This window comes from Cricetulus griseus, assembly GCF_003668045.3.
Source record: "Cricetulus griseus strain 17A/GY chromosome 1 unlocalized genomic scaffold, alternate assembly CriGri-PICRH-1.0 chr1_0, whole genome shotgun sequence".
NCBI lineage: Eukaryota > Metazoa > Chordata > Mammalia > Rodentia > Cricetidae > Cricetulus > Cricetulus griseus.
This window is the reverse complement of record NW_023276806.1, coordinates 214,821,677-214,832,412: the sequence shown is the minus strand read 5'-3', so window position 1 is coordinate 214,832,412 and position 10,736 is coordinate 214,821,677. Positions and strand designations below refer to the sequence as shown.

Below are 10,736 nucleotides of genomic sequence, written 5' to 3'. Positions count from 1 at the left end.
TTAATCCCAGAACTGGGGAACCAATCATGGGCAAATCTCTGAGTTTGAGTACAGTCTGGTCTACAGAGTGAGTTCCAGGACATCCATGGCTACACAGAGAAAGCCTGTCTCAAAAAGACAAAAAGAAAAGAAAAAAGGAGGATGAGGAAAAACAGAAGTAGAAGAGGAGGAGGAGGTTGAGGAGGAGAGAGATCATACTTTTCTCATCACTTTGACTTACAGCAGGACCAGAAGAGATCTGTGGTTTATTTGTTACAATTTCAGAGGGCAGTCCCTCCTCTCAGAAACACATGTCCCCATCCATAGTGACAGGAGTGAAAGATGACTTCTCATTGCATTTGCTGAATGTGGAAGTCAAGAGCCGGAGTGATTGCAGGGCTGCACTGTTACCCTTGAAGGCCCATTCTCAGTAATCAACTTCCTCAATACTTCATAAATTCTAAATACAGAAACACCAGCTGGCAAGTGGATATTAAGCACATGAACATTTAGGAAACATTTCTGAATGAATCAGTAATAGATTTAATAATTGCTTCCTGACTTACATTATGTTTAACATACCATGGGTCTACAGGATATAACCTCATCATATGTCAAAAGCATCTGTATTCATTTCAGCTAACTAAAATATATGATTAATAAAAGGGCTGTGATTTAGAGGTCACTTGAAGATGTAGTAAAAATTTCTACTTAATATGCCATATGAATTTTTAATATCTTTTATGTATATTGTGAGCTGGTCTGGATAGTAATAAGTGTTATAATTTAAAATACAAGGCTTTATAATGTTTTCTTTTACAATGCTAAAAAGATATCCACATTTAAGTCTTTGTAGCTATTCATATTCAGAATTACAAATGAACACTTGTTTTCTAAGAATGACATCATTAGTATATTTCAAACAAATGAAATGACACATGAGAATCCCTTATGGCACTTACGGCTTTGTGAGAATTAAGAAATTTAGCCCTTGTGATTATGATGGGTCTGTGCCTTTAAAAGAAATTCTTTTATAAGAATCATCACATATAGACAAAAACTTCCTCCCGAACTAGGTTTATTTTTAGGTAAAACCACAGAATCAGAATCTAATCAGGCTTCCTGTTATAATGTAAAGTGGAAATATAAAGATGCCTGATTATTTTGTGTTAGGACCAACCGTTTCATTCTATCATCTGTCTTTTTCTATCACTTCCACTGTGATATCTTGGAATGGGGCTCCTGACATGTAATAGAAAACTTCAGAGGAAGCATTAATATGTTCCTTAGTTCAAGTAGCTCATGTTATCACAGAGGCAAATGAAAAGTCTCCCGACCTTTTCATTTACTTCTACGACAACATGCTCTGAGAGGAAAGATTTTTGCCAGCTGTTTTAGTTTTAAATTACAGTGCCATGATTGGTTTCATTTCTGGGTCACCCATAGCAACCATTACACGTGAGTGCAAGATGAGCAATAAATGTATGGGAAATCCTCAAGAATTTAAATGCAAATTCTCTTAATTATGACCAAGAAATGCTTGTTAGCAAGATCATGAAAATTGATCACATTGTTTATTAACTTCTAACCTTTTCCTTGTGCCTTTTAATCATATTTTATTATCAAATCCAAATATATTTTAATGCCATATCATTAAAAAAAAAAAACTGTTATGTTAGTGGGAGTCTAGGTTCCCTGAGACAGCATTCCAGAGATACAAATTGCAACCTTTCTCTACAAACCCCAAGCAAGTCATCCAAGTCTATGGCTTCTCTACTCCTGTAGTTCCTGGTTTTTCTTTCAAAGAATGGAAGTTCAAATATTTCAAAAACGAAGGCAAGCATGGTGGCACACACCATTCCCAGTGCTCAGGAGGCAAAGGCAGCATACTCCCAGTGACTTTCAGGGTGTCTTGATCTACATAGTGAGTTCCAAGACAGTAAAAGCTACATAGTGAAACTGTCAATACCCAGCTTTATTCTGTTCTGTTTTTTTTCCCACTGGTGTCATTTTCTACAGTTTTAGCAGCCTTCTTTTTTTCTAAGATTTTAGACTTTCAGATATCTAGAGAAGAGCTTCTAGCTCTGTATCCTGGACCATTTCAGACTTATAGAAATCAGGCTCAAAGGAACCACTGTTTATCCACATGGAGCCACTGGGAATGAATAGCACTGTAAATTTAAATTAGGCTACAAATTCACCCTCCTTCTCATAGAAAATATTAAATGACTATAATAACTCGTATTTGGCATACTGTGCCACACCCATTGAAGCTCTTAAAGTAAAAAGCATGACATCTAAACCTCATTCCACCTCATCAAAAAAATCATGGGAAGGTTTCATTTTCAGGCCATATTATTTAGTGGGGGTTAATTTATAAATGGTAGTGCTGTCTTGCATCTTTGGCCTTGCCTTCTCCTTAGCTGGAGAAGACTCCCTCAGCATAAATTTGAGGTACTTTTACAGTCTGTCTGCTGGTATGTTGGATTCTAGAAAATGGTTTATCTCCATGGATTACATGTTACTTCAATTGGTATGAAAGCATACCTTCTATTGGTATGCAATTAAATGAGTGAGTGACTTTATTCTAGGCTTCTGTCACTTTTGTATTCTGGTTTCCAGGTTTGGTAAACAGGTGATTGGCCTTAGTGGCATAAGCTTTCTTTTCTGTTACTTGGGTCCCCTGAACTATACCAGTATTACAGAAGTGTAAGCCATATTAGCAATGAAGTCATCCGCATGGATCTCAAGGTCAATTTTTACTGAGTCACCTTTCTTGAGTATATAGTCATAGTCACTCTTCAAAGGGGTAAGTGGCATACCAAGTTGTTTACTGAACTGCTAGTATGAAAGACAATAAGCACATTTCTTCATTTCTTTTTCTTTCTTCAAAATTTGCCCTATCTCTTCCACAATCATTTCATCATCTTTCTCACGAAGGCTCAATACTAATACACATAAACCAAAGTTTCCACCAAAAACCAAAGTACCTGTTGGGCAATGTCACCTGCCCCCCGTCTTATAATTTTATATGTGGTCATTACTAGGTCCTCAGCTATACTTTGCTCCTGCTGCTCATCTTCCACTGACATCTTATAACCACAACTCATTAAGTTTCACTTTCCTTAGGCTGCAGCCTGTCTCCCTTCCCAGCCACAAGTTGTGTCCAGAGTCTCTTTGACTCTGATATAAAAGCACTAGCAAGTAAGGGAATTGGAAAGCTGACAGAGAGCTCCTTGTAGCTTTTAAAATCTCATGTCCTTTATTAATGACTAAATAATTATGCCCAATATTTACAATAGTAGAAGTATCTATCAGGTAGTGGGGCAGTTCATTTGGCCTGCTGACAAGCTTGATATAAATATCAGGAAAGTGTCAAAGGGATGTAAAGATTGGAAAGTTATACATTATCATTTGCCTCTCTTTAAAACTTCCTTGTAGAATAGCATATATACCAATTTTGCTATTTTTCTTCCTCTTTTAGTTGTTGCTGATTACTTGTTATGTTGTTTCTATTTTTTACTTATCTTTTTCAACCTCATCTACCCTCATCCCCACCACTCCCACAGTCTTTTGCTGGTATGTAGCAGTCCTAGTCAGTAAGAGTCTTTTTATTCCTATGAATTATGATGTCCAGGATATAGGTAGATGTTGGGAGCCAAATTTCAGGGCTAGGCATGAGATCCTAAGGCCATGCTTGGCAGGCCACATAGTTAACCTTTACATTGCAGCTCCTTAGAACATCAGCTCAAGAAAACAAACAACTCAGTCCTCCACCCACAGGCTCAGTGACCTAAGCAACCCTTCCTGGACCTCTTACTCATGAACTCTTTACCTTACCAAACATCCTCTTTGTGGCTTCCTAATATCCTGCCTATACCAACACCTGGTGGGCAAACAACCCATTCTGCCCCCTCCCCAATATCCTGACTATAGAAGCTAGCCTGAGAAAAGAAAATTTGCCACTTGATCAGAATCCTGTCTTGTGATGGTTCTTTCTGCGTCTCTTGTCCTCCTTCCCTATCCCTGACTCTCTTGCGCCAGGTTGATATCCTGCAGGTTGGGACAGGTAAAGAGAAGAATCCATCCTGATATCTGAGAGTATATCAAAGGTGGCTCCTAAAATGTGCTCTGTATTCATTGCTGTTCATAAGTACCATTTGTTGACAGAATTTTCCTGTCCTGACTGCCAGTTCCCAAATAATCAAGTTTGAGACTTCATATTAACTATAAATGGTTAGTTGCTAGCTCAGAAGAGTTACTAGCTACTTTTACATTTAAATTAACCTGCATTTTTATCTACCTTCTGCCATGTAGCTCATGGCTTGTTATCTCATTTTCTACATGTCCTGCATCCAATGCATCTGACTGTAGTCTCCTCTGACTCTGCCCTTCTTCATCCCAGCATACTTAGTTTGGTTGTCCCACTAATAATTCCTGCCTAGCTACAAACCAGTCTCAGCATTTTATTAAACCAATTTGATTGAAAAATCTTTACAGTGTAGAAAAGGATTATTCACAACAATCTAAGCAATAGTAGATAAGCTACCTTAAATGCCCTTCCCCAATAATGTGATTGATGACTACCGTTTATGCCATCCTAGAGCCTTCATCCAGTAGCTGATGGAAGTAGAAGCAGACACTCACAGCTAAACACTGAGCAGTACTCCTGGAATCCAGTTGCAGATGAGCACAGGGGTCAAGACCAGGCTGGAGAAACCCACAGAAACAGCTGACCTGAACAAGGGGGAGCTCATGCACCCCAGACTGATAGCTGGGAAACCAGCATAGGACTGTTCCACACACCCCTGAACATGGGTGCCAGTTTGGAGGGCTTGGCAATCTATGGGTCCTCTGCTAATGGATCAGTATTTATACCTACTATAAGAATGAACTTTGGGAGCCTCATTCCACATAGAGGGGAAACTCTCTCAGCCTAGACACAAAGGGGAGGGCCTAGGCCCTGCTCCAAATGATATGACAGACTCATAGGATCCCCCATGGAAGGTCTCACACTCCCTGGGGAGCAGGAAAGGAATGGGATAGGGGATCAGTGGGGGGTAGGGGAGGAGAGGAGGGAGAGGGAACTGGAATTGACAAGTAAAAAACCTTGTTTCTAATTTAAATTAAAAGAAATAAAAAAGGATTATTCTGCAGCACTTCCCCATTTTGTCTAATTAAAAAGGAAGGTTTTAGTTTTAACATAGTAAATTGTATACAACAAAACAATTACTAAGTAAGAATTGCAGTTGTATTATCCAATGAATTCAAATTTGGCAAATTTAGAGAAAATACTCAATTATCTATCCTATCTTTGTGAGTTTAAAGTTTTGTACCTAATTCACTTTCCATCCTAATGAAGGAAAACTTTAAGTCTAATTATTTAGTCTTTAATTCCCCCAAAGACCAGGACATATGAAATGTTACATCTGGCTGCTTCTATAATGTTAGGGCATTTAACTTTTTCCTCATGCCTAGTATATCTGATGGGCATTTCCGAGAAGCATGGAATTTTGAAGGACTTTTCTATCGTATCTTGGTAAAGTTTGACAGTTGCTTTTATGTGCATCCTGCTGGTCCAGTTTGGAAAATATACAGTCAGAAATTGGGGCAAAGGCAGTTTCTTTGCCCACATGACTAGTTTTTGCCATAAAAAAACAAATACCATACAGAGTTTCGACAATGCCCATCATCATCTCTTAAATATGTTGGTGCTGCCAGGAGCAGATGTGTCTCACTGTCATGAAAAGCCTTAGGTTTTTAAAAATATTAAATGCCACATTCTTTAGGTCTTTGAAGTGTTTGGAGACCATCTAGCTGTATAAATTCATCTGTGCATGATCTTAAAAACATACCTAACATAAGTTTGGCTGTTATAGATGACTATTAATGAGCATTTCTTAATTATAAATTACATTTTTTCTTGTTTATTTAAATTAGAAACAAGCTTCTTTTTCATGTCAATCTCAGTTTCCTCTCCCTCCTCTCTTCCCCTGCCCCCCACCTACCTCTTGTCCCAACACATTTCTGCTACCCAGGGAGGGTGAGGCCTTCCATGGGGATCTTCAAAGTCTGTCATATCATTTGGATCAGGGTCTAGACCTTCCCCAGTGTGTCTAGGCTGAGAGAGTATCCCTCCACGTGGAGAGGGCTCCTAAAGTCCATTCGTGTATTAGGGGTAAAATCTGATCCACTACCAGTCACCCCATAGATTGTCCAGACCTCCAAACATTTTTAAATGAGGAGCATATACACAATACCCTAAACAAGAGTAGAAAGATACATACAGGATAACAAAATTAGCCTTAAATTTGTATGGACATGCCAAAATCCATACAAATGTAAAATAATTTAAGATTAATAGTTGTTTTTGGATTAAAGTACATGTAATAATCTACCCTTTTTTTCCTATTATTCCTATATATGATATCCTTTTTTTCAGAAAGAGATCTTTGAATTTAACTTTTTGTTTAGCTTTATTTTTTCTATTCAGACAAATAACATCTTGTAACCAATACCCCTAAACAAGGTCAAACATTCATGATCCATTGAATAATCAAAACCCACCCATATCCCATCTCTTGGGAACGTGACCTTTATTCTCTGGAATACTCCCTGTTGCTTTCAGGCATTGGTATCTTTGGGGGAAACTTGATAAAATTAGAAAAGTTTTTAAAGCTTGACTGGAGTATTCTGTGAAGCTGGACCATCTCAACTAGTAGCCTTAAGTCTATTTCGAATGCTGGATCATCTGAACCATTTGTTTTTGTTGGTGTCTGGTCCCCTTGCTCTGAAAATATATAAACTTTTAAAGGTAACAAGCAAATCTGCATTAATGCAAGTATGGCCTCTACATTGTACAAGTCAGCCAAGATAATTTTATTTTTGATTTATGGTTATGCAGGTGAACTATACATCATGTGTCTTATAGTTCTTCTAGGTTTATTTCTTTACATCTGTAGCTAGAATTTTCAGGATGTCTTTCCTGATCGCACCTGATTTTCTTTAACCCTAAATAAATCCATAGCTTCTCATTTCCTGTGGAAATAAAAGAATAACCTCTCCCTCAAAGCAACACAGCTTTTGATTTAAATTTTAAGTCAAGATATTAGTAAAATATATTGATTTAATCTAGCCATTTTTATAATCCAGTGTCTCTTAGCAGCTAAAAAATTTAAAGACAACACAATAACATACAGGATCTATACTATTTGTTTATTTCTTTATGTAGCTTATTTCTTTTATGTTACTTTATTATTTTAAAGGACTTCATTTTATGACCTAAATATATACATGTTTATATTTATATCTCCTCTTTTATCTCCCAGGACTATGTATATTTTTATATATGCTGTAATGTGTTTGGAGGTTTTTTTCCTGCCTGGATCTGTCTTTACTGAATATCTGTAAACTTTTTTGTCTGTATGAGAAAAACTCTAAACCTGTCCTGCAACATGCTGGTAGAACTCTGAAGCCCTCAGTCAGTGGCTGGGGGATGCCTCTGTATTTTGCCCCATGTGAGAGACTGTGAGAAAAAAACCCATGAAGCTTAGCTCATGGTGTGGCTTGTATTGGCAAATGAAAACCACTGGCAAATGAAGCTGCCAGTGTCTCTGTTCTGTCCCTGACATCAGAGATGCAAGGCCACAAAGCTGTGCTTGGCTCTGTTACTGTGCATGTAGAACCTCCTTTAAAGCCTTCTCAGGCTTTACATGGATGTACATGGACCTGGACATGGGGCATCATTTGTTGACAGTTTTCCTGTCCCAACTGCCCGCCAGTTCACAAATGACCAACTCAGAGCTTTAATATTAACTGTAAATGCTTAGTCAATAGCTCAGGCTTGTTACTAGTTATCTTTTACACTTACATTAACCTGTATTTCTTATCTGCCCTCTGCCACATGGCTCATGGCTTATTCCCTAAGTTTCCACATGCCCTACTTCCTCAGTGTCTAGATGGCCATCTCACCTGACTCTGTCCTTCTTCATCACAGCATCCTTAGTTTGGTTGGCCTGACTATATTTCCTGCTGGCTCCTGGCCAGTCATCTTTTTATTAAATTCAAGTAACAAATCTTTACAGTATACAAAAGGATTATTACACACCCATCTTTTCCTTTACCTTACAAGATAAAAAGATTAGACTGGTGATGGAGCTGGCCAGACAAGTGGAGAGAGGTTGATGTTTGGATTACAAGGTTGGCTGTCACCTTCCATAGCAGCAATACTCAAAGTACCCATGTTAGAAAGCTTTACTGTGAGGTTTGGTCTTAATATTACCTGCCTAATTCTCCAAAGTTCATCCCCTGAAAACTCACTTCTCATCAAGTCCTTAAGTGGAATAGCTCCTAGTCTTTTTCATGTGTAAATCATTAGTTGTATGTAACTTCATTAAATATAATTTCAATAATAACCTTAATTTTAGACTCTCTGTCCCCACCATGGGGGACCTTGATTCAGAATATTTTCAACTGTGAAACATCACATAGGTTAATTATCACATCAAAACAGCCTATTTATTTAATGCCCAAGAAAATCGGTGCCAATGGCAAAGTAAAGAATAAAGAGAGAAGGGGTAAGAACTGAAGAGCACATGTTTCCACATTAAGGAAACAGTCATTTAAGATCAATCAGTCAGCAGGTTTATCCATGATAAACTTAAGTAATGAGTGACAAATTTAACAAGTTGAACATTGTTAACATTCTTTTAGTTTAAAATTGCTTATCTCCTGATGATCCAGGTTGAAACTGTCAGTTCTGTCTAGGTTTGATGAAGCTTCTACTTTATGCTGTGCTTTGTGTCACACTATTCTCTGAAGACTGCTTAAAGGCATGCTTCCTGTGCTCTTACCCTTGTATAGCAGAGAGAATGTAACACCTTCAGCAGAACGTGCCTCCTTACTTATTTCAAGGAGCTCTTACATTTGCTGAAGATCTGTCTGTAAGGTTTCTATCCAAACTCTGTATATTACCTATGCTGTAAATGCCATTGGTTTGCTAGGGTGTGACAGCACATGTCAAAGGCAATTGCTGTCAAATCAAATTAATTGCTTTATTGAAAAGTTGGACATATTGAAGTTCAGCTTAACTGAGACTGGTCATTCATTACATGTGGTCTTTCAGAATAGGAATGTAAATTGACTTCAACTTTCAGTACAAGAGCAAAGAGATTGAGCAATATGTAGAGCAAAAATAGCATCTGATGAGTAGATATGAACATACATAAGGCACACTATTATCAGCAGCCACAACTGCTGCTAATGTAGCAAATCTCTGCAAAGGAAGCCAGAGCAATCATAAGTATTTTTATAGCAAGGCTGTTCATGTTTTTATAGTATACATTGTGTCAGCACTTTAATTATGAAATCTATTTGGTATGAATTCATAGCAAAGCTGTAAAGCCACCAAAATGATATTTAAAAACTTGCTTGAATTAAGGATAAAATAATTTGAGAGTATTTTTGAAATGCTGATAAGATGCCCACGAGTCAAGTACCAAATGCATCAATTAGTATGCAAAATAATTCTCTTGACAAAGTAGATGGACACTGGTTATAAACTTAGCAATACAGAAATATTTTGAAATATATAGATCTGAAGGGAAGAACCAAAAGACAATTGTAAAATATAAAACATTGTGCTTTAATGTTTAAAATAATAGTTTAGAAACTCCAACATAGATTTTATACTGCATTTCATTTTTATATGAAAAGATTTTCCAAAATGAAATAAAGAAACTGCAAAGTGTTATATATAAACTATGTCTCTCACAAGTCTATAGGTAAATGGAGGAATATGTATTTTGGGTTGTTTGTGTTTGGTTTTTTAGAAGGGAGATTTTATTGAATGTGTATATACATGATCCTGATAAGTTATGTAGATACACTTGTTTTCTCCAAAATTCTTTCCAAAATTAATGCTGCAAATAAACATGAAAGATATGTGGACCTCACTATGGCACATTCACATTGTGCATTGTAATTATTCAACCCGCTGTCAACTACATCCCTATTATTTTATCCCTCCTTCATGCCTTTGATGACAACTTCTCCCAAACCGTTGCCTGTTTTGCCATATTGCCTTCCATTCCCCACCACCAATACTATCACCATCAACAACAGAAAAGCTTTTCTTCTCCTCTTATGTTCTGCTTCCTGGATTCATAACCTACACACACACACACACACACACACACACTGAATTTTAAACATATATTCTACATATAAACATATATATATATATATATATATATATATATATCTGAATCTTATGTATTTTGGATATCATAACAATCTCTGATCCTATACATTTTTATACAAATTACATGATTTCATTTTTTATTATTTTTCTTATATTTTCTTGAGAACATATAGCATATTTGAAATACTTTAAATTTGTTTTATTTTTTAAATAAAATACATTTTTGAAAATAAAATATATTTCCCACTTCCCTTTCTTTTCTCTAATTTTTCCCATGTCCTACCCATTGCTCTTTTCAAATCCATGGCCTATATTTTTCATATATATATATATATATATATATATATATATATATATATTCTAAAAATATATATATAAGATGTGTGTGTGTGTGTGTGTGTGTGTACAATGTAACTTTTACAAGTATAATATTCTCTGAATGCTGAGTAAAGCTCTTTAGCTGGTGGGGCTAGAGAAAATTATCAGTGATTCAAAGCATATACCATTCTTCCAGAACACCCTACTTTGGTTCCCAGTATTCATGTCAGATGGCTCA

The 10,736-nt window shown here is 36.7% G+C and overlaps 1 pseudogene; it reads right to left on the bottom strand.

Moving 5' to 3' along the window:
* Positions 1–2,043: 2,043 nt before the first annotated feature.
* On the bottom strand, positions 2,044–3,071 carry LOC113832623 (annotated as a pseudogene).
* Positions 3,072–10,736: the final 7,665 nt, after the last annotated feature.